Genomic DNA, 26,849 nt, shown 5'->3' on the forward strand with positions numbered 1-26,849 from the left:
GAGTGTTAGCATCTATTTTGGATAATGGAGTGATTTGGAGGATAGAATCCATGCGTACTGAAGATATAACACAATACTTTGGATTCACCTTGCCCTAAAAAGACCACCTCCAGTCTTTTTTTAAAAAGCTATTTTTTCCAGCTTTATTGAGATATAATTGATACATATCATTGTGTAACTTTAAGACGTAAAATGTGATATTTGATATTTGTATATACTGTGAAATGTTCACCTCAATAAAGTTAGTTGTCACACCAATCAGCTGATATAGTTACAATTTTTTGTGTATGTTAAGAACTTTTAAGATCTATATGTATAATACTCTATTGTTCACCATAGTGATTGTATGGTATATCATAACCCCAGAACTTATTCATCTTATTACTGGAAGTTTGAATCTTTTCACCACCTTCACTGAATTTTTCCCCATCCTACACTCCACCCCTGGCAATTACCAATCTACTCTCTGTTTCTATAAATTCAACTTTTAATGTTCCATATATAAGTGAAATCATACAGTATTTGTCTTTCTCTGATTTATTTTAAATACTTAGCATAATGCCCTCAAGGTCCATCCATGTTTTCACAAATGGCAGGATTTCCTTCTTTTTTATGGCTGAATATAATTCCATTTCTCACACCTGTGGGGTTTCTTTTCAGGTTATCATTTAATTAAATAAAAACAGAAAGGAAGGTGCCTACCCACTCTTTCCTATGGCTTGCAAGGGTAACTACCCCCTCCCTAAGAAAGAGCAGAGAGTCCATACACTGAGATAATGGGAGAGGTTAGGGCAGAAAGCCCCAGGCCTCCTTCTTCTAAGCCCTGTTACAAAAAGAAATCTCAGCCACAAATTTGGGGAAGGGAAACCCTACCTGGCTCTTCTCTTAAGTGGGAGACCTCCTCTAGCCAGCATAATATTGGAAAATAGGTGTTCTCCTCCACTGGTCCAGGTATGGGAAAGGAGAATAAATTTCAGTCTGTGGATGAAAAATATAAATAATCATAATAATAAGAAGAATAATAAGAATTAGTGAGGTTGTGGAGAAATCAGAACCCTTTTAAACTGTTGGTGGGAATGTAAATGGTACAGCAGCTTTGGAAAACAATATGGAGATTGCACAAAAAATTTAAAATAGAACTATCATATGATCCAGCAATCGCACATCTGGGAGCGACTGGCTGGGATCTCTGGTTGAGTGCTGCTGCAAACAGGAATGTGGTTCTCTAAGGTCTGAGCACTGGTTGGTGTAAGCCTCCCCCCTTTTCCATCTCTATCTGATCTCCAGTGGTTTAGCTTCACAGCTTCCACCAGTGATTTCTGTGAGGAGGCAAGAGCCCAGTGGGCCTCCTAGGAAGCATTCTACAATGTTGAGGGAACTGGATGTCCACCTTGGCCTTTGTTTTCCCACTGGAGAGACTGTAGCCCTATGGGAGTCCTCTTGGTGTAGTGCTGTGCTGGGCTGGGGGAGGGGTATAATGGTCCAAATGTAGCAGTTCACCCCCTCTTACCTTTATAATGCCGTGCTTCTCAGTTTTTGTGGTGGTGGTGGGGGGTGCTTCAGCCTCACCCTGGGGTTCTGGGATTTTCAAAATTGTGTCTTCTTTACAGATAGTTGCTAGTTTGCTTGTGAGAGGGGCTGAAGTGGGAAACTATCTATGTTGTCATCTTGATTACATCAATTCATCCACCTTGTTTTTCTGAGAATAAGAGAAAAAAATGAAGTCCTATTTAGTTTAATACACAATTACAATGAACTTTACTGTTATCTCTAAATATATTTCTAACTAATACTTAATCAACTCAATATATCAGAGTAAAATGATTATGAACCTAAAAAGTATTAAGTAATATGAGTGAATATGGAAAACAAAGTAATTATATAGAGAAGAGCAAAATAATTAAAGCTGATTCTAGAAAATGACTCAATATAAAACAAATCTCTGGCAAAATGTTTTGAGAAAAAAAGAAAAAGTATAAGTAAACAGTATTGGGAATGAAACAGGAGACACTGGGAAAATACCGGGTAAGCATTGTAAAATACAAATAACCGGTCAATTATCCAAAACAAACAAACAAAAAGCAATCATCACTGGGCATTACTAAAAGTTCAGGTTCTCTTAGCTTCCACTGACATCATCCCAGTGGGAAAGAGGGAGGTGCCTCATTACTGTCAGTGAAGGTGAACTTCAGACTCTCCACTCAGCCTTTGCTGTTTTTTCTCCCTCAATGGGAGAGAACTATTGTGTACAGTATTCTCAGGTATCTGTATCAAGATGTTCCCTCCTCAGATGCTTAATGACTAGGGTCTGTTCTTGTTCTAAGTCTCTTTTCGAATACTCAATGAGGAGTTAGGGACCTGGCAGTAGGGTCACTTACCAATCCAGTTTTGGCTCACAAATTACATGCATTTAATTATGGCTTAAGGATGGTCATAAAAAATTAAAAAGAAAGCCAATGTCACATATGTTTCAGGATCCACTTATGAATGCTGTCCAGTTATGTTAACTTATTCTGGGAGTTTCCAATGGAGTCATCCTTTAATATCTACAGGATTGAATTAGAGTACAATCTATTTTTATAGGAAAGACTCGGTAAATCCTCCAAAAGATATTGTCCACCATCTGGGTTTTTCCAAATCTGCTTTGTGTTCTATGCAATTTGTAGTCTTATAAATCAGAAAATTCCCACTCTGTCTTTATACACTATTTTTTTTTCATCTGAGATTGCTTTAAGGATATAAACCAATTGTTACAGATCCCAAAGTGTTGAATTATATAGTCTCAGAATTTTGAAAATTCTTAGATAATAGTTCTCAGCAGAGAATGATACCAGGACCTAAAATCAACCATAAGGATCATGCCTGTTTCAAAGGGAGATTAATTTTAAGAAGCAATTAAGCTGTGGGTGTTTCTGGCTTCAGAAAATGAAGGAAAGTGGGTCATAAAGAAGGTTATAGAGACATGTTAATGAAAGTGCATAGTACAGTGGAAGATGGCCACTAAAATAAATACCACTGTGTTTAAGTTGTGAATTGGGTGATGTAGGGAAATAGAACACTTCGTAGGTTTACAATTTTTCTTGGTCAAGGAATTTTTTTTATCAAAACAATTCTGGAATTCAAAGTTCTTTAGGAACTTTTACATACTAATGCAAAATATAGATGATTGGATGTTTGTAATTTTACACCTTTCCATTTTTACCTATAGGTACTTCTCAAATGAATATTTTGTCCATATTGAAAGTTTCCCAAAGGGCTATTGAAAAGTCAATTATCCTTGGTGAAACTGTGCCATTTTTAAAGATAAGCACACGAATTAGAATCATAGATTGAATACATATAAGCTGTAATCTGATGTGGAGTGAACACAATTTACAATGAGCCAGACATATGAGGATCTGAAAATTGTTCATTGACTAATGCTTGTGTATCTTATTTCTCAGGCCTCTAACTTAATGGCTGGCTCTCTCTGTTTCAGACCTGACAAATTTTCAATTCCTGGCAGACAAAATTTTTAGAGAGGAGATTGCTTCCAGACCAGATTCTTAGGGACAAAGCAAGATGAGATTGGGTAGATTTCTCACAAGGTTTTGATAGTTGAACCAAGGAAAATTTGTCTGTAAAGAACAATACTCTGTTAAACCTAAATTCATCAGTCTTTACATCCAGCTCAAGAGATGACCATATTGGTCCTACATCCATCCTCATTTTTATGATCTTCCTCTTAATGACTCACAGCAGAATGTGGCAAAAACAGATAGCCATGTTGTTATTAAAGAGGCTGATTTCTACCCAGGATAAGAGTTTATATATCTGATCAGATAATCAAGGATTCCTAAAAGTGCTGCTCATTCCTAAGGAAATATTTGGGAGTCTGAAAGGCCAAAATAAAAATTGGACTCAGACACAATGCAACACCTATCTCACTATGACTCCAGGAAAGGGGGAGGTTCTGAAAGGAGACTAAAGGGTCCTCCCAGGAGTGCAATGTTTTCAAGTTGGAGATTTTGAAGTATAGCAGTGAAGATGTCTTGACTGGATCTCAATGTGACTTCCAGAGTTGTCAACTGTGTGGTTATTTCAGAAAACCACAAAGCAAAACTGATTACTCAAGCAAATTAAGTTCATCAAACTTATTTTAGTAAGAGAGAACACCATTTTCACAGTCTTAATAATTCTGAAAAGAAATTGGTCACAGAAGATATTTACACATCTTTGACTCTGCTCTCAATTGGTTTAAGAGGTTTCAAGGTGAGAAACTGACAACCAGGTCAAGTCAGCAACATAATAGTGTAGGATTGATGGACACTGGGAAGTGAAGGTCATGAAGTTAATCTTGATAGGTAAATTATTATTTCATAAGTGAGCTGTTTGCTTAGCTTAGCTTTCTATTCTTTTAATAGAAGAGAGGTTGTCCAGTTATACAAATTGGTTTGTTGACAATAAAGTTATTTATTGTTTTTTAACCTTAATTTTCTGGGCAATAACTTCCTGAAAGAAATAGTTGTCATGTTGACATAGATGATCTAGGCTCTTAATCCTGATAATCAAGATGTGGATGCTAGTGATTTTAATTCTCAGTACTGAATACAATCCATGAAAATAAATATTGACATTTACTTACATTAAGTCATCTTTTATAAAATGAAAAAACAATAATTTGAAAGATGAACCTGGCCTGTGAAAAGGTATTTATAACAAATAAAACAAAAAAATAATTACCAGGAGGTATATATAGGTAACTTCTACAAATCAGCAAATGAAATATTAACAAAGTATATTTTGTAGAAGAAACCTTCTAGTTGGTCACCAATCTATGAAGATTTGTTCAACTTCTCTAGTAATCTAAGAGAAACTAAATTAAGTTTCAATAACTATAAAATTGTCATAAATTAAAATTTTATAAAACTTTCATAAAATGAAGCGTTAAAAACTGTTGATAAAAATATAGAGAGTACCAGGGCTTCCCTGGTGGCGCAGGGGTTGAGGGTCTGCCTGTTAATGCAGGGGACACGGGTTCAAGCCCTGGTCTGGGAGGATCCCACATGCCACGGAGCAACTGGGTCCATGAGCCACAACTACTGAGCCTGCACGTCTGGAGCCTGTGCTCCGCAGCAAGAGAGGCCACAATAGTGAGAGGCTCGCGCACCGCGATGAAGAGTGGCCCCCGCTTGCCACAACTAGAGAAAGCCCACACACAAAAACGAAGACCCAACACAGCAAAACTAAATTAATTAATTAATAAACTCCTACCCCCAACATCTTCTTAAAATTATATATATATATATATATATATATATATAGAGAGAGAGAGAGAGAGAGAGAGAGAGAGAGAGAGAGCGAGCATTAACTCTCATATCCAATATTAGAACTGTAAATTAGCTTTATCACTTTGGACAGCATAAGAGTACATTTTAATAAAATTGAATCTGAACTCTTCTATTATAAAGTAATACTACTTTCAAGAAGATATACTGAAATCACTTGAGTATATGCATAAGGACACCTATTCAAGATAAATTAGTGAAGAATTCTTTTCAAGGGTGAAAACTTAAACTAAATGACCATCAATAAGGCAATGAAAAAATAAAATGTGTAATATTCTGAAATTTGTCTGTAATACAGCAGTTATAAATTATGAATGAACTTGATCCCCACATGTCGACTTGCATGGTTGCTGTGTGGAAAACAAACAACTTTTAAAAGGACACAGAGAATTTTGCAGTTCATGTAAATGTTAAAGATGACAAATCATAACATTTTTGGGTATATACCATATATTGTAGCAAAACATAAAACATTGACAAAGCATGTAAACCCAAACTTCAGAATTAAGTTTTCCTTGGTGGAAAGAAGGGAATTCATTTCAAGTGAAAATCTAACACATTTTAATAGATCTAAAAATATGGTTAAATGATAACAGTTGTTAAATCTGGATGTTAAGGACATGTCTGCTATTACATTTTTCTCTACACTATTTGGTTTACTTTCAATATTTTGTGATTTAAAAATAACGCTCATGGATTTGGTATTCAAAAAATAAAGTATTTTACATTTGTGTATGTGCAAAGATGTATGTCCAAAGATGTTATTGCTATTTTGTAAGAAAGAGCTATTTGAAACAACTAAAACACTCATCATTGAGGAAAGAAAGCAGCAATATATATATATATATATATATATATATATATATATATTCAAATAATCCACAGGTATTAAAAAACAAGGGTAGTTCTATAGGTAAATTAAGGAAAACTGAACAAATTGCCCAGATTGTGCAATGTGTTGTCTTATTTAGATAAATTTAATAGATACTTTTAGTCAAATACTTACTGAAACATTGTAATAGGAGGCTCTAATATGAGAATGTGTGTATATGTTTTTAAGCATTTGGAAGGAGTACAAAAAACTGTTAACAGTATTTATTTCTGGATAGTGCTAGAAGTGATAATAAGTAAAGGTGTTTGTCTTTTCCTAATTCTCCTTTACAAGGACATTTTCAAAGATGAGAAGGCTTTCATTTACTGTATCCATTAATTAATAATCCATTAAGAAGAGAATCTATTCTGAATTTGCATAGAAAAAATTACACAGATGTATTTTTATAGGACATGTTGTCATGTCAAAATGCTATGCAAGGCCTTGCAAATGCACTGAGTCCAGAGTAAAGGAACCAAATAATTGCCAGAACACAATGTGGTCATTTTTATATAAAAGTAATTATATTAAATTATTGTATCTTAAAGAAACCATTTGGTTGTTAATATTTTTAACTTGTACTTGCAACTGTAAAATTTTTATCATGGAATATATTTTATTTTTTAAACCAGGACCTTCAGAGAAGTGTTCAGTAATTAGCTCATGGTGGTTTCAGATGCTAGATTGATTCCCAGGTCTTAGTCTTCTCTCGTGTGGGAAATTTTGATCATAAAATTCAAAGGCTGACCTTGGTTCTGATTTTATAAGGAATATTATATTCAGTTCAACCTTCACAATCTAGATTGAAAAAAGATGAAAGGATTAGCTGAAATACTATGCCTACAATCCAAGGAAGAAAGGAAAAAAGTTAAACTTTCAAAGTCATAAATTAAACATGAGAAGATATATGCTAATAGTATAATCTTAAATCACTGGAATTCCTGCATTATATGAAGGTATAGGTATATGGTTAGTTCAATGATAATAATGGCTTTAAAGACAGTGAATAGCCCAGGTAGAAAAAAATGTTTTCTTAATTTTATAAGTCATCGTTGTATAAATGGTAGCAAATAAATTGTCTGTTTAAATGGTAGTTATAATTTCCAACGTTTTAATTCCTATTTAACTTATTTTCATAAACGTGTGCAAGTACTACAAACACTATATTGTCTTTATAACACATTTTATAATTGTTGCAAATTATCTGTATACATGTATGTATTAAACAATTGTTCTAGGAAAATTTTATCAATTACTTCTATGTTTTTCAAGAAAGTATCCTTAGTATCACTTGACTGTCCTTTGACTCATTAAAAATGTTACTTTATTTATTTATTTATTTGCGGTACGCGGGCCTCTCACTGTTGTGGCCTCTCCCGTGGCGGAGCACAGGCTCCGGACGCACAGGCTCAGCGGGCATGGTTCACGGGCCCAGCCGCTTCGCGGCCTGTGGGATTTTCCCTGACCGGGGCACGAACCCGTGTCCCCTGCATCGGCAGGCAGACTCTCAACCACTGTGCCACGAGGGAAGCCCCGAAAAATGTTACTTTATTTTATTAAAAGATTGCCAAACTCACTGTCATTCACAGTTACAAAAAATTTAAAATGCAGTTTTCTAAAATATGTGATAATTGGTGTTTTGTAAGAAGTGTAAGTCAGAACAATAAAAGCATGGTACTGTATACCATGCAGTATTTGCAAAGCATCTTTTCAATTTACCAGGACAAAGGATAGCTTGTCACATTCTGAAGGAAAAGACTTTTTGTCATCTTTGGGCTTCAAGCACAAGACTGCTGCTGTTCTTTCTGCCCCTTTTACCATTGATCAATGGTTTCAAGTCTTACTGTATTCACTGTCAAAATTGTTTCCTTTCAGAAGAGGTGGAAGGGTCTTATCTGGATACCATATCTTACCTCTCTTGTAGATTTAGCTCTGTCCAGGTTCATTGCTACATGATGCCAACAGTTAATTCTGAAACATGAAAATCTGCTTTACTTCATTATTACCAAATCCACTAGTTTTCCATTTAAACTATATTCCTCACGATCAAAATGTTTTGGGATTTGGAGTAGATATAGCTTGATCATGGGAAGAGCACTGTGATCACAGGATGACAGAGCTGTAAGAATTACACAACTCATTTTCTAATATTTGGATGTAGATGAAGCCAGAATAGTAAAAGTCAAGTGTCTGGAATCCAGGTAAACAATGTCAGAGTCAATTTTGCCATGATTGACAAATGACTTTGATTTATTTGATGCCATGCTTTTCGGTTTTTAAAAATGTTCATAATCGTGACAGGATTATTTAGCAAAATAAGTTGTGTTCTGTTGATCAGTGGTAGGTATTTTTCCTTACCCATTCAAAAACGGTGGAGATGCACATGTGTGCTATTGCCTCAGGGCCTATTGTAGTTCACACCTGAAAAAGAAAAGAAGAAAATTCCCCCCAACCCTCAACCCCCATCTAGGGTTCTCTTGTTGAAAGCCTATGACTATTCATTAAACCAACAAATATTACACGAGTGTTTACTAAGTTCTCAACCTGATTTTAGGGACTGGGGATATAGCAGTGAAAAGAACACCAGACAAATAAGTTACCAGATAGATGAAAAATAAAAATTCAGGTTTAAATTACTATGAAAAAGAGAAAGTTTTCACATATAATGCACACCTCTTTTATTTAGTATCAAAATGTTAGTGATAATGATTACAGTAATTCTTAATAGGTGTTGTTTTTACTGTGTGTCATACCCTGGGCTATATAGTTCATACATATTATCTGTGCAATGTTCATAATCATGCTATGATAATTCTAATTTTAAAGCTGAGATAAAAGTGAAACTTTGAGAAGTTAACTAATTTGAAAGTCAATGTTGGAACCAAAATTTCAATTCAAGATCTGCCTGATCGCAGAGTCAAAACTATTCACTGAGCTATTATATATGTACATAAACAAAATCAAATTGAGCAAAGAAAAAATATCATGTTAGTGCAAAAATACAGAACTTCCTCTAATTTTAATGAGATTTTAATATGTGTAAATAAAAAATAACATATTCTCTGAAGAAGGAAATAAGAGGAATGAGAACTTTAAGTCAAAGGTGCAAAAGTGGCTTTAGGTGAGGTTGGTTTTTAGAGATTTTTCTCAAGACTGGAAAGCTATGTGAGAAAGGTCCATAATCCACCTTTTTGCAGTGCCCCAAGGACCCATAGAGAGTCAAGTTTTGTATACTGAAGGCTCCAAAACATAGATACCTGGCAAAATCCTTGTTTGACCCAAATACCCAAGTGTGATCCAAACACAGAGCAGAGGAGTGGCCTGATATTAAGGAGGCCTGAGCACTTGGAAAATGGGTCTACCAGAGGCATCTTGTGTCAACCAATGATACAGGGCTCTCCTATGTGTACTTGATAGCATGAGACTCCTGAAAATATCACCTTCCCCTGATAGTGGGGGAGAAGGTCCCCTAAGGACTGATACTGCATTTCTCACCAGCTTGGTAGACTAATTTAAATTTTATTCAAAAAGTGAAAGAAATTGGTATTTTCACTTCTGAATGATGGAGTAATTTATCCTTTCTAATTATGGAGGCTTCATCATCAAATGACGAATTACAATTCTTGTAAGTATTTTCACAAGAAACTAAATTATATCTCTAGTAATTGGAGACATTAATTTTGAAACAATGGTCATGACGCTGCTGGAGAATTTATATGTAGAAATGAATGTCATCTTTCATAATTTTTCGTGACTGGAGGAATTTGTGATTCTAAGTAGATTGTCAAGAAAAGGAGGACAAGGAAGATGTATTTTTAAGTTTTCCCTAACAGACTAAATTTAACAGATACACATTACTATATATAAAAGAGATAAACAACAAGGACCTATTGTATAGCACAGGGAACTATATTTAATATCTTGTAATAACCTATAATGAAGAAGAATCTGAAAAAGTATATGTGTATATATATATATATATATATATATATACACACATATATATGAATCATTTTGCTGTACACCTGAAACTAACACATCATAAATCAACTATACTTCAATAAAAAAAATTTAAAAATAAAAAAATGAAAAATAAAACAAACAACCCAACTCTTACGGGAAAGAGAAGAATATCTAATGCCCAATATTGCCAATGTTCTAGAAAAAATACCTCTCTTTTTTCCCCTCCAAGGGAAATACCACCAAAGACAGGAGTTTACATGTTGGGACGGGTTGGAAAGATCACTAGGCTGATAGAGGAAATAACACTCCCAGAACTGGTGATGTTTTACAGGGATAAAATACCTTTCTTAGATGATATATATTTGAATCTTGATTAAGGTGTTCTGTTACCACTCTGGAACATTGGAAAATATCAAGAAAGTAGTGTGTTTCCTGTTGTGTCAGGGAAGGAGTGTGTGGGGGTGGGGAGAGATGACACTCTCACAGGATGTATTTAGAAGCATAGCTTTAAATTTGTAACTTAGCTACAAGTACTCAAAAGAAACACATTCAAAACAAACACATTCAGAGACAGCGTCTGAATATTAAATATATTAAAATAAACTTTTTTGATACATTGTAAATTTGGAAGAACCTCAGGTTAATTTCCTAAAGTTTTACCAGAAGCAGGAGAAAGTGTGATTATGTTTATTATTGAGGTTCAAAACTTATGGAGGACATAGGAATATTAATTGCACATGAACATGTGTGTCTTTCGATAGTATTGAACACAATAATCATATTCAAGCTTCACCTTATTGAAATGTCGTCTTCTGGTTTTCCAGTTGCTGAAGGTGGTGAAGGAAAAGAAAGCAACTCTCTGCGTAAGGAAAGCCATGGCAACTTTAGAGGTACCAAAAAGCAACAGTGCACATGAAGACTAGTCAAAGAAGTTAGAACTTTGAAGGTATTTATAATCCTTCAGAAGCCAACTGCTTAGATGAATGGATCCCTGGTACCTTAACAAGTGGTTAAGGCTTTTAAAGTTTGAGGCAAAGAAACTAACTTTGATAAGCAGCTCTGATCCATAATAATGTAAGCATGTCAAAGTTAGCAGTTTAAAGTTTAGGGAAGTTTGCACACCTCATTTTCTCCTTGCTTTAAGGAAAACCATAACCCACATTCATCAAGAGAACCCACTTTTAAGAAAGGGTTAAATGTGGTAGTTGGTGGTGGTGTCAGGGAGATACATTATGTTTATGAAATGGAGATAGGCTCACTCTTAAGGGGTTAAGCTCTGTCAGACGTGTTTCTACTTATGCCCCAGACAGCAAGACTTCAGGAAGTGGGGGAAAAATTCCAAATTACTTCCTGCTATTAGAAGGAGTGGCCAAACTATGTAAACAGTAACCATCATGTCTTTCTGCTTCTTACTTTTGAACTAGCTAAGATCCCTCTACTTAACCAGAATTCTGGATGGGAAGAAGAACCCCAACAGTGATTGCCATTGAATTTCCTACCAGCATGTTTAGATGGGATCTCAGGACAGACTATATTTCACTTAGAGAAGTGAAATAAATGTCATATTACTCCTACCTATGGTGGGTGATAAAATTCATATTAATTGTACCAGTTAAATTGATTTGAATAATGATTGTGTATTTGAGTTACTCCATAACTATCCAGTATGTAGGGCAATGAAATATTTGTGTTGACAGTAGGAATGTTATTCTATAAATATTTATAAATATTCTATAAAAATATACCAAATTAAAGACAATAAATTTAAAAATAACAATAGGATTAAGAAAATGTTAACAATGCAAATTATTTTAACATAATTTAAGTACTATTTTTGCAATTAGAATGCAAGCTGAGTGAATTGTGGATAAAATGAATACTTTCATACATAGCTGCTGGCAGCTTATTTGGATATTGGCCAATATTTCATGAGCCTTAAAATAGTTGATCCAATAAATTAATTTTGGAGAATCACAGAGAAAATAGCTAGAAATGCAGACAGAAATTATCTCTAAAGATAGTCATTTCTAATGGTAAATTTAGATAAAATAGCTAAATGTCCATAATAGAATTATTAGGTGAATCATGACTACCATTTGTTATATTATAGAGCCAGTAAAGATATTTTTGAAGAATTTTTAATGGCATGAGAAATTTTTCATTATGTATTAAATTAACAAGTATAAAAATGATATATATGTATTATTTTTCTATCAGAATAAAGAAACACAAATTTAAAAAAAGAGAATATGCTTCAAACTTTGCATAGTTGCTTGCTTTGGGTCACTTTAAAATCAACTACTTTCATCACCTTCTGCCTGTTTTCTTTTTCTTCAATATTTCTATCAGTAAATATATATTTTTCATATTTGAAAATATATTTACTTAAAAATATGAACATTATTCATTTCAGGGCACATTTGAAACATTGTTTGGACTAGAATTTTAAAAGTATTTCAAGAATGCAAGGAAGCTTAAGGGCTTCCTGAGTTAATACTAACACGAAATTAGTAATTTTGTCACAAAAGAGGAATACTATATATTAGGATTTAGGGTGATTTATTGATATTATAAAATATTATTTTAGCTAACAAAATAAGCATTATGGAATTCCTTATTTAGCTGTACCTCTAATGTGTTTCTCTAGGGAGCTAAACATGAGAGGCACAATGACAAATGTAAAATCAAATATCCATTTATTGGTATCTACTTAAGGGTACTCTACAAGCAGAAGGGCAGTATTGGTCAGAGCATGAGTTTTGGTCCCAAAGCCCTGCCAACAGTCCCTGTTGACCAAAAGTCCCTATCTAGCCATATGAATAGTCAAAGATGCTGTGATATATGTAAGAGGTCTTCAAGGAGATTTGCTTACAAATTCCTTTGTAGATGAAAGCAACTGGGGGTAGAGGAAGCTACACTTAAGTGATACATGGAATTTAAAAATAGCTTTAATAAATGTCATCTTAAGAAAATAACATTCTAATATGACAGAATATTCAGGAATTAGTTTTTCTTGCACAGAAAAAAAAAAAACCCAAAACGCCAAAACAGAACCAGAAGTGGGATATTTTTACATAGTTAACTTGAATTTAGAATTTTTCTGGACATTTTCAATGATGTAGTTGTATAATAACTGCAGGGCTTAACATTTTGTGAATTTATAACTGATCCATAACTCAACATTTTTAGACAATGTTTACTATTGAACCAAGTAGTAATGCAGTAAGAGATTATAAGTGTATCAGTGTAAATCAGCCATTAATTCAAAACAACAGTCATGCCTTAATAAAACATAGGTAGGTTTTTAAATGTCATATATTTAATATTAGAAAATTATGAGGGGAGAACTTTTTCTTTATCTTCACACAAAAATAGAAGAGAAACATAAATTGAGGATAACTGAGTAACTTGCTTAGAGGCCTCAAAAATGAGCAAGGTGATACTTTGTGCATACTTGATTTATACACAGCTATTCCAGTCATATTTTCACAGTACATCTGTGCTTAAGAGTATGTTCTTTCGTTTATTCATTCATCCACAATTTACTGAGTACTGTCTGCCAATATTTTTTTTAAATATAAATTTTATTTATTTATTTTTGGCTGTGTTGGGTCTTCATTGCTGCGCATGGGCTTTCTCTAGTTGTGGTGAGTGGGGGCTATTCTTCATTGCGGTGCACGGGCTTCTTATTGCAGTGGCTTCTCTTGTGGAGCATGGGCTATAGGCACACGGGCTTCAGTAGTTGCAGCACATGGGCTCAGTAGTTGTGGCTCGTGGGCTCTAGAGCACAGGCTCAGCAGTTGTGGTGCATGGGCTTAGTTGCTCTGCAGTATGTGGGATCTTCCCAGACCAGGGATCAAACCTGTGTCCCCTGCACTGGCAGGTGGATTCTCAACCACTGTGCCACCAGGGAAGCCCCCCTGGTGGCACAGCTTGGATACAGAGTTCAACAGAACAGAGTCTCTGCCCACATAAATATTAAGTTTGAAGAGACATTTACCTAATCTACCAATAAATATATGCCATGAGATATCCCATAGTATTATGGGATAGAGAGAGGTCAGGAGCAAATTCAGATAGCATTGTGAGATGTATCCTCTCTGGGAAGATGACATGGACATTTTGAACAAGTAACAATGAATAGGAAAACAAAGAAAGGTTGATATGGTGTTAAAATAACTAGACAAATTAAAATATTTTGTTGGGAGAAACTGGATTTCATAAAGAAATTTTCTAAATTTTAAGACAAAAAGATTTGAGAAGACCAAAAGTTTCAGTTGAAATGTTATTTTAAAATACTTTCAAAACAATCCAGTGGAAATATTTAAGGCAGTAAAATAAAGAATGCTAGAGCTCAGACGAGTATGACAAAGTAGAAATTTAATCTTGTGAAGCATCAGCATAAATAACGTTAATTAGGATGAGAGACACACTGCTAGTATCCAAAACAGAAACCTGGGGAGTCTTAGAGTTAGGAAAAAAAAAAAAAAAAAAAAGATGAAACCTAAAAGAGGAACTGAGAAAGAATGCTTGGGATGGAACTAGGAGAATGGAAGAATGAGGTGTCCAGAAGACACAAGCCTACAGAGGGAAGGACTTCCCATCAGAACACAGAATATTTTGAATGAAATTGCAAGGAGATTGTTTGGAGTGAAAAAATGAGTGGGTCCAGTGAAATCCTTCAGAAACTTTAAGACAAGGAAGAGGAATGCTAAAAGATATTGAGAAGGAATAGTTGGAAAAAATAAGCTAAAATGGGAGTGTGTAGAATCTTGTGGAGAAAAGGGAAGAATTTTAAAGTAAGGAATGAAAAAAACCCACCAAATATTGCTAAGAAAGCTGATAAAATAAGAACTGTATCCTTTGGAATTAAAAAGAGTGATTGGAGACTTGGTATTCAAAGTTATGGTTGGAGCAGAAGTTGACCATGAAGGGTTGAAAATGACTGGTTAGTAAAGAAGCCGACACAGAAAATATAATCAATTCTTTTAATGAGGTTTGACGTACATGGGGGCAGAATCCTCAGTGTCCTAAAACAGATCAACTTTGATCTCTTATGAATAGGGATGGATTTTTTGCTACCATGGGCCATCTTCTTCTGGGACTGCAGAATTCTCCATGTCACTTCCCTTGCAGGATTTTTTCAATGCTTGTGTCTGTCCTGTTGTTTCCTTTATATATTATTTATCCCATGAAAGGTAGGCTTTCAAGGATAATGTGCACAGAAATTCCAGGTACTAAAATGTGTACTAAAGGCTCCATCATAGATTTTATATATAATTGATTGCATTTGCAAGGAATTTGAACTTAATGGAAATGTTTATGTGATCAAAATTCATAATCTCTTCTTTTATATTGATCACCATAGTGATTAATTAGGAAATGATGCTCCCCAAATCACCACCTACTCAGGGTCTGACACAATGCTGGTAAAAATTGGAGAGCCCAACGAAAGCCTGATCAACTTTCCGCTAGAAGCCATACAAAATTATGTCCCTGCCAAGGCATTTAGGATCAACTATGTAACCATTTCAAGGAAGAGTGTGCCTTGAGTACTTAATCAAAATCACTTAGAATTATACCCAGAATGCATTCCTACATACCAAAACCGGGACATTTTCTTGTCTGCTTCTTCTATACTTGTGATTTCTAAAAATTCAGTTACAAGATTAGTGTGAGTCCTTGTATTTCCAAACTAGCCCTTCAGGGATATGGTATTACATAACAGTTCATCTGTGTTAGCTAGCACCTAGATTGAGGGAATTGTAGGATATAAAACTAGTCCCAAGCCTCTTTTGAAAATCCCTTTGTGGAATCCAGGACTCCACTGCAAATTGCATGCTGGGCATAACGTTATTAGTAGAACTGGTAAACCTGATAATTAAAATGTAACAATGACCTTATATCCTATGTTTTAGAAGAACTGATTGTAGATAGAAAACCGATATTTTTGTGTTAATAAACAGTAAAATGTAGCATAACTTGCGTAGTTTTATAATAAATTTAAAATCTTACGATGATTTCTCAAGTCTCTTGCTTTTTAAAAAAATTCTCCTTACTTGGGGACTTTATCATTCTCCAGACTTGCTCTTGCATGAAGAATATTTTGCAGCCTCTTTAGCTGTTGCAAAAAGCCTGTATTAGGGAACAGGGTATCTACTTCAGCAGGATTCTCAATAAAAGAATGACATGTACATGGATCCAGAGCTCAGCCTGTTCCATCAGACTGATAATACTCTCCCAGCTTCTCAGTCTGAAATATGTCCTCCTGCTGGTCCTCATTATTATCACCTTCAGTGATCCCTTTTCAAGCCAGTTGTCATACAGCATGCAGTACCTCAGTGCTGTCAGGAGCATCATTATCGTCTCTGTCAATGAGTACACAAGCATCTGACCCCAGAACCTCTCAAAGCTCACTCCATGCGAGGGATTTTGAGAGCGAAAAAAAGTGTGTGTGTCTGTATCTATACAAATATTTTTTTCTCTCAAACTATATTTCTCTCTCTCTCTCAATCTTTATTTAGGGATATATATATATATATATATATATATATATATATATATAAATGTATATTATATATAATATACAGAATGATGCAATTTAAGTGAAAGAAAAAATGTTATGTTATTCTTTAAAGAAAGTAAAAATAATTGAGAACAACATTCTGCAAACAAGCATAATTCCCTTTTATCACTTTTTATTTTTTTATGGACGGTATACAATTTACTAAAAATATAATAAAACCTATCTTTAGAGACATAAACAAACTTAATTTTGTTTACTTTAAGATTTTAAGTATGATATAAAAGGACAGGCTAAGTGGTCTAACTTTTCACTGGAGATAAATGTGTCTAATGAAATAGATCTGCAGTAACAAGAAATTAAAGATGTGTTTAGCTGGAGAATGGAAAATGTTAGCTATAGAAAAATGCAATATTAAAGGAAATAAAGTTTAGAATACCCCTGTGTTGGGCTGCACCCTGCAGGCCTACAAGGCCTGCACTTGCCCAGTTTTAAGACCAAAGAAAGAGCCCAGAGTCACCAACAGACACATCAATGGTTTAATGGATAGGGGGGACCTTACACACCTGAAGCAGTCTTAGAGCGCCACCCCACTGTGTGCTGTGGGCAGGATGTGGCAGCAGTCTTGGCTCCTAGGGGAAGGGGAAATTACCAGCTGTAAGGGGAATTCACATCAGGTTGGCTCATTGGTTACTAGGAAAACTAGCGGAGGGGCACGCCCCATCACCGCCCCTTCGATAAGAACAATCACCAGCTGGGGCCTGGGGGAAGAATTATGTAGGAAGATCGATCATGTGAGTAGGATGTAGGTGAAGGAGACACTGGTTGAGCAGGGGATATACAGGGAGCAATAGCAAACTTGAGTGGTCTGACCCTAAACCCTGAAAATAGACATAGGTAAGTTTCCTAAAGTGTGGTAGTAGAATTTATAAATACAGATAGAGAGTCTATGGGAAAACATAAAACAAAATTTGTAATATATGTAAGCAGTGATGGCATTTTCCTATTTTATTCTCCTTAATGGCAATTGTATAGCTAAAAGCACTGTTGTCCATGATCAATGAGAATAAATTGTCTAGCTCATGTGATAATTCTAACATATTTATCAGCATCTCATTTTAAACAAACTACCTAAAAATTGAAAAGTCAAACAATTACAGTTCAAAGTCGACTTTGAAGTAGACAGTTACCATTTTTGAAGTAGGAGATAGATGGGCCCGCAGGCCAGACAGTTGGTATTTGTCAAATGAAATAAAACTAAACTTTGTCCTCAGCCAGACAAGAATGATGCTTTCTCCACTGAAATGGAAGGAAGGAACAAGCAGTGGGGAATTTGTAGCAGCAAAAATAGAAATGAGACTTTTCTGATAAACAAAGAAAATAAGGGAACAGGGAACAGGCTAAAGAAGAAGCATAAACTGGCCTGACAGAGTTAATCACTCCTAGTTCTAACTGTTACTAATCTGTAGTGTCTGTAACTAGATTTGTACTTCACAAAGTTAACCTATCACTCCTTAACACTATGTGAATTATATCCTGCACTCCCTTGTAGCAAATCACCCCTTGTAGCATCTGCATTTCAGAAAGAAAATCGCAGGCCAATAACCCGGAGACAAACGGACACAATTACTAGGCTGTCTGACGCCAGCTGTGACTGTTTTGAAATAATGCAGGAAGAAGAATACAAGACCTTCATTACTTTGAGCCTTATCACCTACCATAGACCATGAGCCCCAGCTATATAACCTCTCTCAATTCCCCACGGAGGGGGGCACAGTTCTTGAGGAGCTAGCCTGCTGTGTCTTCACTTTTGCCTGGCAAAGGAATAAAGCCACCTCTCTTTTCCTCCAAAATCTCTGTCTCCATATTTTTGTTTGGCATTGGTGCACAGACAGCCAAGATTTTTGGCAATATTTTGTCTACCCATCATTCATTTCTCCTTTTTCTAGAAGGAATACCTTATTTTTCTTTGTGAAGTTACTTTCCCCCATTATGTTATATTACATTAAAAAAATACATTTGTGTATTTTATGGGTTATCTTGGAAGTAAAGCCTACTTTACACCCAACTAAAAAGCAAACACATAGGACTATTCTTGAGAGTTGCTGGGTTATCAAATAAGTTCCTGACCTACTAAGGACTACCATGTGAAAGTCAATTTATGACTTGATGGTATGTAGCTGAGAAATAGGAATAACATACTTCTAAAATAATACCCCACCCCCTTCCTGGAATCCCTTCCAGAAGGAAGCAATTCATTCTTTGCTTGGATTTCCTGTGAATACATTGATTCAAAGAAAGGAGATCAAAACTTAATTCTGATAACCTGTTTTTGCCCCTTCTCCCCTTACTTTTTTAAATCCAGTTTTAAGAGTTTTCATATAAAAATATTATGTGCAATATTTTTCATTTTTATGTATGTACATATATTTTCTTGTACAGTTTCTGGTTATTTTGATTTTGATTAAAAAGGTCCTTTTTATTTTAGTATACCCAGGTGTCCCTTTTGGTTAGGATTCAAGTTCCAAGCTTCAAGTACTAGAAACTCTAAAATGGCAATGATTCAAAAGAGATAGAAAGCTACCTCTCTCTCATGTAAATGTATTCTGGAAGTTACCAATTCAAGGCTGGCAAGGAAGCTCCAAAATTCTCAAGCATTAAGAGTCTATCTTGTTATTCTATGTCTTCAACAATTGGATATCACTTTCTTACCCATGGTGTTTATACTGCAGTAATCATGTACACATTACAGATATGAGGAAATAGCATGGAAAGAAGGGTCTATCCACTCATTAATGGATGCTTCCTAGAAGAGACATGTAATATTTCCACTTAAATCCTGTTGGAGTGAATTTAATCATTTGACAGACTTAGCTGCAAGAGGGCCTGGGGAAAGTTGTCTTTGTTTAGGTGACCATAAAAGTGCCTAGCTAAAACTTAGAGGTCCTATCAATAAGAGGAGAGAATTGATAACAGTGAAAATCTCCAAAATATTCTTCTAAGTTATTATTTTTAATTTTGTGAGCATTTTTTACATTTATATTTAATTCAATAAAAATATTTTTATATGCAGTATGAATTTCTTTGACATGGCTAACTACTTGTGTTATTACTATTTACTAAATGTATCATATATTTATTCACTGGATTGAAATGTCATCTGTACCATACATAACATTCCTACATACATTTATCTGTTGGAATCCACTTATGGGCACAGTATTTCTATGATTTTGAAATGATTTTTGCCTATTCTCTGTATCAATACAAAAGGTTCATTAAAATTTACTCATTTTATGTCTTAAAATTTTATTTTATAAACTAATATAGAGTGAATTTAATTTTTTCAGTGTACAGTTTTATGAGTTTTAAAATATGTATAGATTTATGTACCTACAAGCAAGATACAGAACAGTTCATTACTCAAAAAGCTCCCTCGTGCTTTCTATTAACAGTCACACTGACCCTCACCCAAATACTTGGCAACCACTGATTTGTTTTCTAACACTTCAGTTTTGTTTTTGAGAATACTATGTAAATGGAATCACATAATAGGTAACCTCTGGACCTGGTTCATTTCACTGAACATAATGGATTTGATTCATCCTCTGTTAATGCTTTTATCAGTATTTTTTATATTATTACTGAGATACTGAGTAGTTATATTAGTCAGGGTTCTCCAGAGAAATAGAATCAATAGGATATATACATATATATACACACACACACTCCACACACATATATAATCATATCAAATCATATAATTCCTCAAGGGTAACGCAATATGTTTTACTGAGTCCACCAATTCAAATGTTAATCTCTCATATGTAAACACTCTCACAGATGCTCCAAAAAATAATGTTTAGCTAAATATCTGGGTACCCCATGACACAGTAAGGTTGACACATAAAATTAACCACCACAGTAGTATTCCTTTGAATGATATACGACAATTTCTTCATCCATTCATCCAGTGAACAATATTTTTGTTTCAAGGTTTTCGTGATTATAAATAGAGCTCCTATAAACATTTTCCTATAAAATTTAATAAATGAGTATAAGTTTTTCTAGGGTGAAAATTTAGGAATTGGACATCTGTGTCATATAGTAAAATGTTTAATTTATTTGATACTATCAAATGTTTTTCAGAGTGAATGCAACATTTTGCATTCCCATGTGAAATATTTGAGAATTACAGATTCTTTGCACTTTTAGTAACATCCAGATATTATCAGTATTTTCATTTTAGCCATTTTACTAGTTAATGGTTTTAGACTGAATTGTATCCCCTTAAAATGTATATATTGAAGCCCTAACTCCCAATATGACTGTTTTGGAGATAGGACCTTTAAGGGAATACTGAGGTTAAATGAGGTCATAAATGCAGGGCTCTTATCCAGATAGAACTGGTGCCCTTATAAGAAAAGGAAGATTTACCAGAAATTTCTTTCTTTCTCCATGAGTGCCAGAGGAAAAGCCATGTGAGAATGCAATGAGAATATGGCCATCTGTAAGCCAGGAAGAGAGCTCTCACCAGAAACCAAATTGTCCAACACCTTGATCTAGAACTACTAACCTTCAAAATTGTGAGAAAATAACGTTATGTTGTTTAAGCCACCTAGTCTATGGTATTTTGTTATGGCAGTCCACCTGACTAATACAGTTGTATATAGTGAGATCTCATCATAATTTTAATTTGATTTCCCTAATGGCTAATGATGTGAACATCTACTCATGTGCTTATTTGCCTTCCATACAATCTCTTTAATGAAGTGAATTTGAATCATCCCCAGTGATGAGAGGGAGTGAATGATTTATTATGCTCCCTTTACCTGCTGTAGGGATACCTAAACCATTTTGTTGATATGGAGCTATCGCAAGACTGATGATTTTTGATATGCTGAACCTCAATCATTCTGGAAAAATGAAAAATCAAAGCATACTTTGCATGAGCATGAAATAAATGTTAGCTGGGTTTAGTCACAGAGACAGTAAAACTATTTTTTAACCATAGCATATTTAGACAATCCTGGCTGATATTCTGTCATTTACCCCGTGAAAAAAATTCTAATAAATTATTTTTACCCCATTTCATTTTATATGCTCCCACATTTCTTTGTTCTCCTTTGCAGTAACATGTCTCCAAATACATCTCTGTACTTGCTATTTCAAGTTTACTATCCTCTCATTCAGTGGGAGGAAAAAAAGCAAGCAGGATCCAACTATATGTTGTATATATGAAAACAACTTTAAATATAAAGAGTTAGACAGATTAAAAGGAAAGTGACAGAGAAAGACATACTTTGCTCACACTAATCAGAAGAGAGCTTTACTAGCTATATTAATTTCAAAGAAAGAACACTCCAGAATAGGGAAACTAAAAAGGAAATATTGTCTAATGAAAAAGGGTCAATTCTACAAGACATAAAAATTTAAAATATGTATGGACCTAACAACAATATCAAAATATTTGAGGAAAAACTGATAAACCTGTAAAAGCATAGACAAATCTATTATAGTAGGCGAGTTGAACACTTTTCCTTCAGGAAGAAAATCAAAACGAATATAGTTGACCTGAACAGAACTTTCAATCAATTTGATCTTATTGACATTTACAGACTACTCCATCCTACAACAGTAGAATACATATGCTTTTCAAGCTGACATGGGAATGGGACATTTACCAGGATACACCACATTCTTGGTCATAATATATACCTTGACAATCTAAAGCTATGGAATTCAGACAAAAATGGAATTAAGGTAGAAATCAATAACAGAAAGGTCATTGGAAAATCCCCACATATTTTGAGATTAAACAACACACTTCTAAATAATATATGGGTCAGTGAATAAATTTCAAAAGAAATTTTAAAATATTTTGATATAAAAATGAAAATATAACTGATTAAACCTTAGGTGATACAGCTAAGTAGGGTTTAGATGGAAATTTAGAACATAAAATGCCCATATTAGAAAGTAAGCAAGATATAAAATGAATAATATAAGCTTACATCTTTACAAACTAAAGAAACAAGATCAATTTAAGTCTAAGGCAAGCAGAAGAAAAGTAATAAAGTTAGAAATCAAATAAATTGAAAATGGAAAACGATAGAGAAAATCAATGAAACCAAAAGGTGGTTATTTGAGATAAAATTAATAAGCTCCACCCAAGCAAACCAAGAGAAAATATTAACTAACTATTAATAGCCAAAGTGAAAGAGAGTTTATCATTACCGAGCCTATGGACATTGAAAGGATAAGAGAGAAATACCTCAAATTAAATAACTTAGATGAAATGAACCAATTTTTTTTAGAAAACATGAACTACAAAAACTCACACAAGGAAAACGGATTCACTAAATAGGCATATAATCTATATTAAAATTGAATAGGCATATAATCTATATTAAAGTTGAATCAATAATTAAGAACCTTCCAACAAAGAAAGCACCAGGCCCAGACATTTTCACTGGTGAATTCTACCAAATTTACATTCACACAAAAACCTGCGCAAGAGTAGCAACTTTATTCATAATTGTCCCAAACTGGAAGCAACAAAATATCCTTAAAAAGGTGAACAGATGAACAAATTGTGGTGCATGCATACAACGGAATATTATATAGTGATTTTTTCTTAAATGAGCTATTAAACCATAGAAAGATATAGAGGAAACTTAAATGCATATTGCTAATGAAAATAGCCAGGCTGAAAGTCTACATACTATGTAATTTCTATTATATGACATCTGGAAAAGGCAAATTTATAGAAGCAGGAAAAAGATCAGTGGTTGCTAGGAGTTCAGAGGAGAGGGAGCAGGAAAAATAGTTAAGCACAGGGGATTTTCAAGTTGGTGAAATTATTTTCTATGATACTATAATGGTGGATACATCGAATTATGCATTTGTCCAAAACTATAGAACTTTACAACACACAGTGAACCTTAAAGTATGCAAATTAAAAAAAATTTTCGGTGGCCAGGGGGCCCAAGATATAATGCAGTATTTGAAAACAAAAATATCTAATTGTTTTACAAATGAATAAAACTACCTAATTTAAGGAGTGGGAGACAAGAGTTGGCTTAAGTAACTCTGGAAATGAGTCTGTTAGACTAAAAGCAGAAAACAAATAAACCCAAACAAACAAACAAAAAACAAGCAAAAAAAACCACCAAAAGCTGCATATAAGAGTGAGAACCAACACAGATAAATAGAGACTATAGAGACATGACAACCAAATGTAACACTGTATCTTTTTTTTTTTTCTTGCGGTTCGCGGGCCTCTCACTGTTGTAGCCTCTCCCGTTGCAGAGCACAGGCTCTGGACGCACAGGCTCACCGGCCTAGCCGCTCCGCGGCATGTGGGATCCTCCCGGGCGGAGGCACGAACCCGTGTCCCCCGCATCGGCAGGCGGACTCTCAACCACTGCGCCACCAGGGAAGCCCAACACTGTATCTTGAATGAGACCCTGGTGCAGTAAAAGGACATTAGGTCTATTCGGACAGAGCAGAGTGCTGTCATTGATAAATATACCTTCTATGGGTGCAGGAGTGAGCAATAAAACTGGTGCAGACCATGTGGTTGCCATTCCTGAACTATAACCATTGGAATCTGGCCAGTCCTTTGTAGGTAAAGGAATAGAAGTGGTTCTCCTCTGCAAGAGGAAGAGAGGGCATTGAATATCCACTTCAATTATTTAAAATGGACTGTCTAGCCTCTACATAATTATCCAAATGTCACACGTTTAGGAAACTTCAAATTGATGAATCCCAGTTTTCAACCAGCGGAGGGTAGAAATATATTAATTTGAAGTACCATGGTTTTTATACAATTTCTGAAGGTGGCTGAGTGGCAAGCACACACGTGGTTCCGAGTATATTGGCCATGACATTTACTAGTAAAGATTAGTGAAAACCAGTTATTCTATTTGATTGCATTGGCAAGTAAAATGGCCAAAACACCAGGTGGAATATTTTTCATTTTTGTCATAGAGGAATATTCATTTATATCATCAATGAGTCTGTTGGTGTCATTGCAATGTATTTCTTCTTTAGAACTAGTGTATGGCTAACGTTGAAATAAGAGAGATTTTAGATTCACTGACTATTTTATTTTATTGAAATTTTCCTTCTTATTTCTGTTTAAGTTTAGAGACAATCTATTCTATAACACATGTTAATTTGCACTTACTACTTCAATATTTCAACTGAAAATCTCAACTACAACAGTATGAAAGCACCCATTTTTAAAATATTAATTTGTCAACAGGTTTATATATGCCATTGTCTCCATCCTAATATATTAATTTCATTTTATATAATGAAATTCAGTTACTTTCAGTGCAGTATGCTTTACTTTTTCATCATCAAAAAATTAAAGCCCAATTGGGAAGTAACTTTTGAAAACATGGTTGGTTTTTTTTGTTTTTTTAAGTCCCAAGAGGACTTGGAAGTAATTGGAGAGAAGCCTGACATATTATTTTTGTAAGCTGTTTGAAGTAACTACATGATGTAGTGCTTACCTGGTGGCACAGTGGTTAAGAGTCCGCCTGCCAATATAGGGGACACAGGTTCAAGCCCTGGTCCGGGAATATCCCACATGGCGAGGAGCAACTAAGCCCATGCACCACAACTACTAAGCCTGTGCTCTAGAGCCCGTAAGCCACAACTACTGAAGCCTGTGCACCTAGAGCCCATGCTCAGCAACTAGAAGCCACTGTAATGAGAAGGCCACGGCACCGCAACAAAGAGTAGCCCCCGTTCACCGCAACTAGAGAAAGGCTGCGCACAGCAATGAAGACCCAACACAGCCAAAAATAAATGAATAAATTTAAAAAAAAAAGTAACTACATGATGCGAAGGTGCAAAAATAATTTCATTCTAAAGATGACACAGGATGTGTGGAATTTTAATGTGTTTCATTTTAGAAGATATATTAATAAAACTTTCTTCCTTGGAAAGTGCTTCATTTTATTGGTGAGATTAAAATGAATTCATTTAACACAAAATATTTAGCACACATTTTAGAGATGCTGAAACTGATTTCAAACTATTTTTGAGTATTTTTCATAAAAGGAATTTATTGTGCAATTTTTTTAAAAGCATAAAACTTGAGCATGAACTTATTAGCTCTTTTAGCCTCACTTTTTTTTTTCCACTGAGGATTCTATTTTATATTTAATCAGATGAAATTCATGAATTATCACTATGTGGTAAATAAATGTAAAAAAATCAGACTACAACAATGATTTCAAAATGAGTACCATATTCTTCAAGGCAGTTATCTTCGGAGGATATAAACTTATTTCACCAATTACAGCATTGTAATTATATGCAAAATAGTTTTTCAAATTTACCTTTTGAACCACAAGATAGATTACACATTTAGAACCAATAGTTAGTAGTTTTAAAAACAAACAATAATTAGATGCTTTTTGAAAAAACAAAATACTTTTAAAGATTGTTTATACATCATAAAGATATTAAATTCTCTTTAAAACTGATATCAAAAGAAGAATTGCTAAAACTTCCGGACCAATTTTACAGGCATCCTTTAATGAGCTGTTACTCTCTTTAAGTACTTACTTAGCACGTTTGTTTTAAAATTTAGTCACTTTCATTTTTATTTATGCTTTGAGTTTTCTTTATTGTTCTGACAATGAATTTTGTTTCTTTCCAAAAGAAATGATCATTGATAATAAGAGATTGTCAGTAAAAGGAGTGGAATGTGAGATACTCTCAATGTAATCTATTAGACAACTATGCCATTTCTACAAAAACTGAAAACAGATACTGTGCTGAATGTCACTGTACATAGGAAAACTGCTCAAAAGATTCAGTCTCACTCTGGGCAGTAGAAACAATGATTTCTTGGTTATGAAGGAGTAGCCAGCAGATTTATTGTTTGGTACTAATAAAACTTTCCTCACATCTCCTTGAGATGTGCAAGTGAAAATGATTGAATATTCAGCATATTTCCATAAATTAAAAAAGACATTTTTATTATCAGTGAATTATTTATCTTTCCTGTGAATAGGTATTAAAGCTAAACATATTTTGTACCAGAGTAGGTGCTCCTTCTTAAGGAGTTTTTAAATTATTAGATTCTCCAAACCTTGTAACCTGTTCTTTCTTTTAAGAACATTGAATCAGAGAAAAAGATATT

At 34.4% G+C, this 26,849-nt stretch overlaps 1 long non-coding RNA gene across 1 annotated transcript in view; it reads right to left on the bottom strand.

Annotated features, from left to right (window-relative positions):
- Positions 1–560: 560 nt before the first annotated feature.
- LOC141278462 (uncharacterized) overlaps positions 561–26,849 on the bottom strand; it is a 28,356-nt gene continuing 2,067 nt past the window's right edge. Inside the window, exons 2-3 of the long non-coding RNA XR_012331217.1 lie at positions 1,511–1,699; positions 561–978 (exon numbers count right to left, since the gene is read on the bottom strand). This is a non-coding gene — a long non-coding RNA (uncharacterized lncRNA). The remainder of the gene's footprint in view (positions 979–1,510; positions 1,700–26,849) is intronic.

Source organism: Tursiops truncatus, chromosome 4 (assembly GCF_011762595.2).
Source record: "Tursiops truncatus isolate mTurTru1 chromosome 4, mTurTru1.mat.Y, whole genome shotgun sequence".
Taxonomy (NCBI): domain Eukaryota; kingdom Metazoa; phylum Chordata; class Mammalia; order Artiodactyla; family Delphinidae; genus Tursiops; species Tursiops truncatus.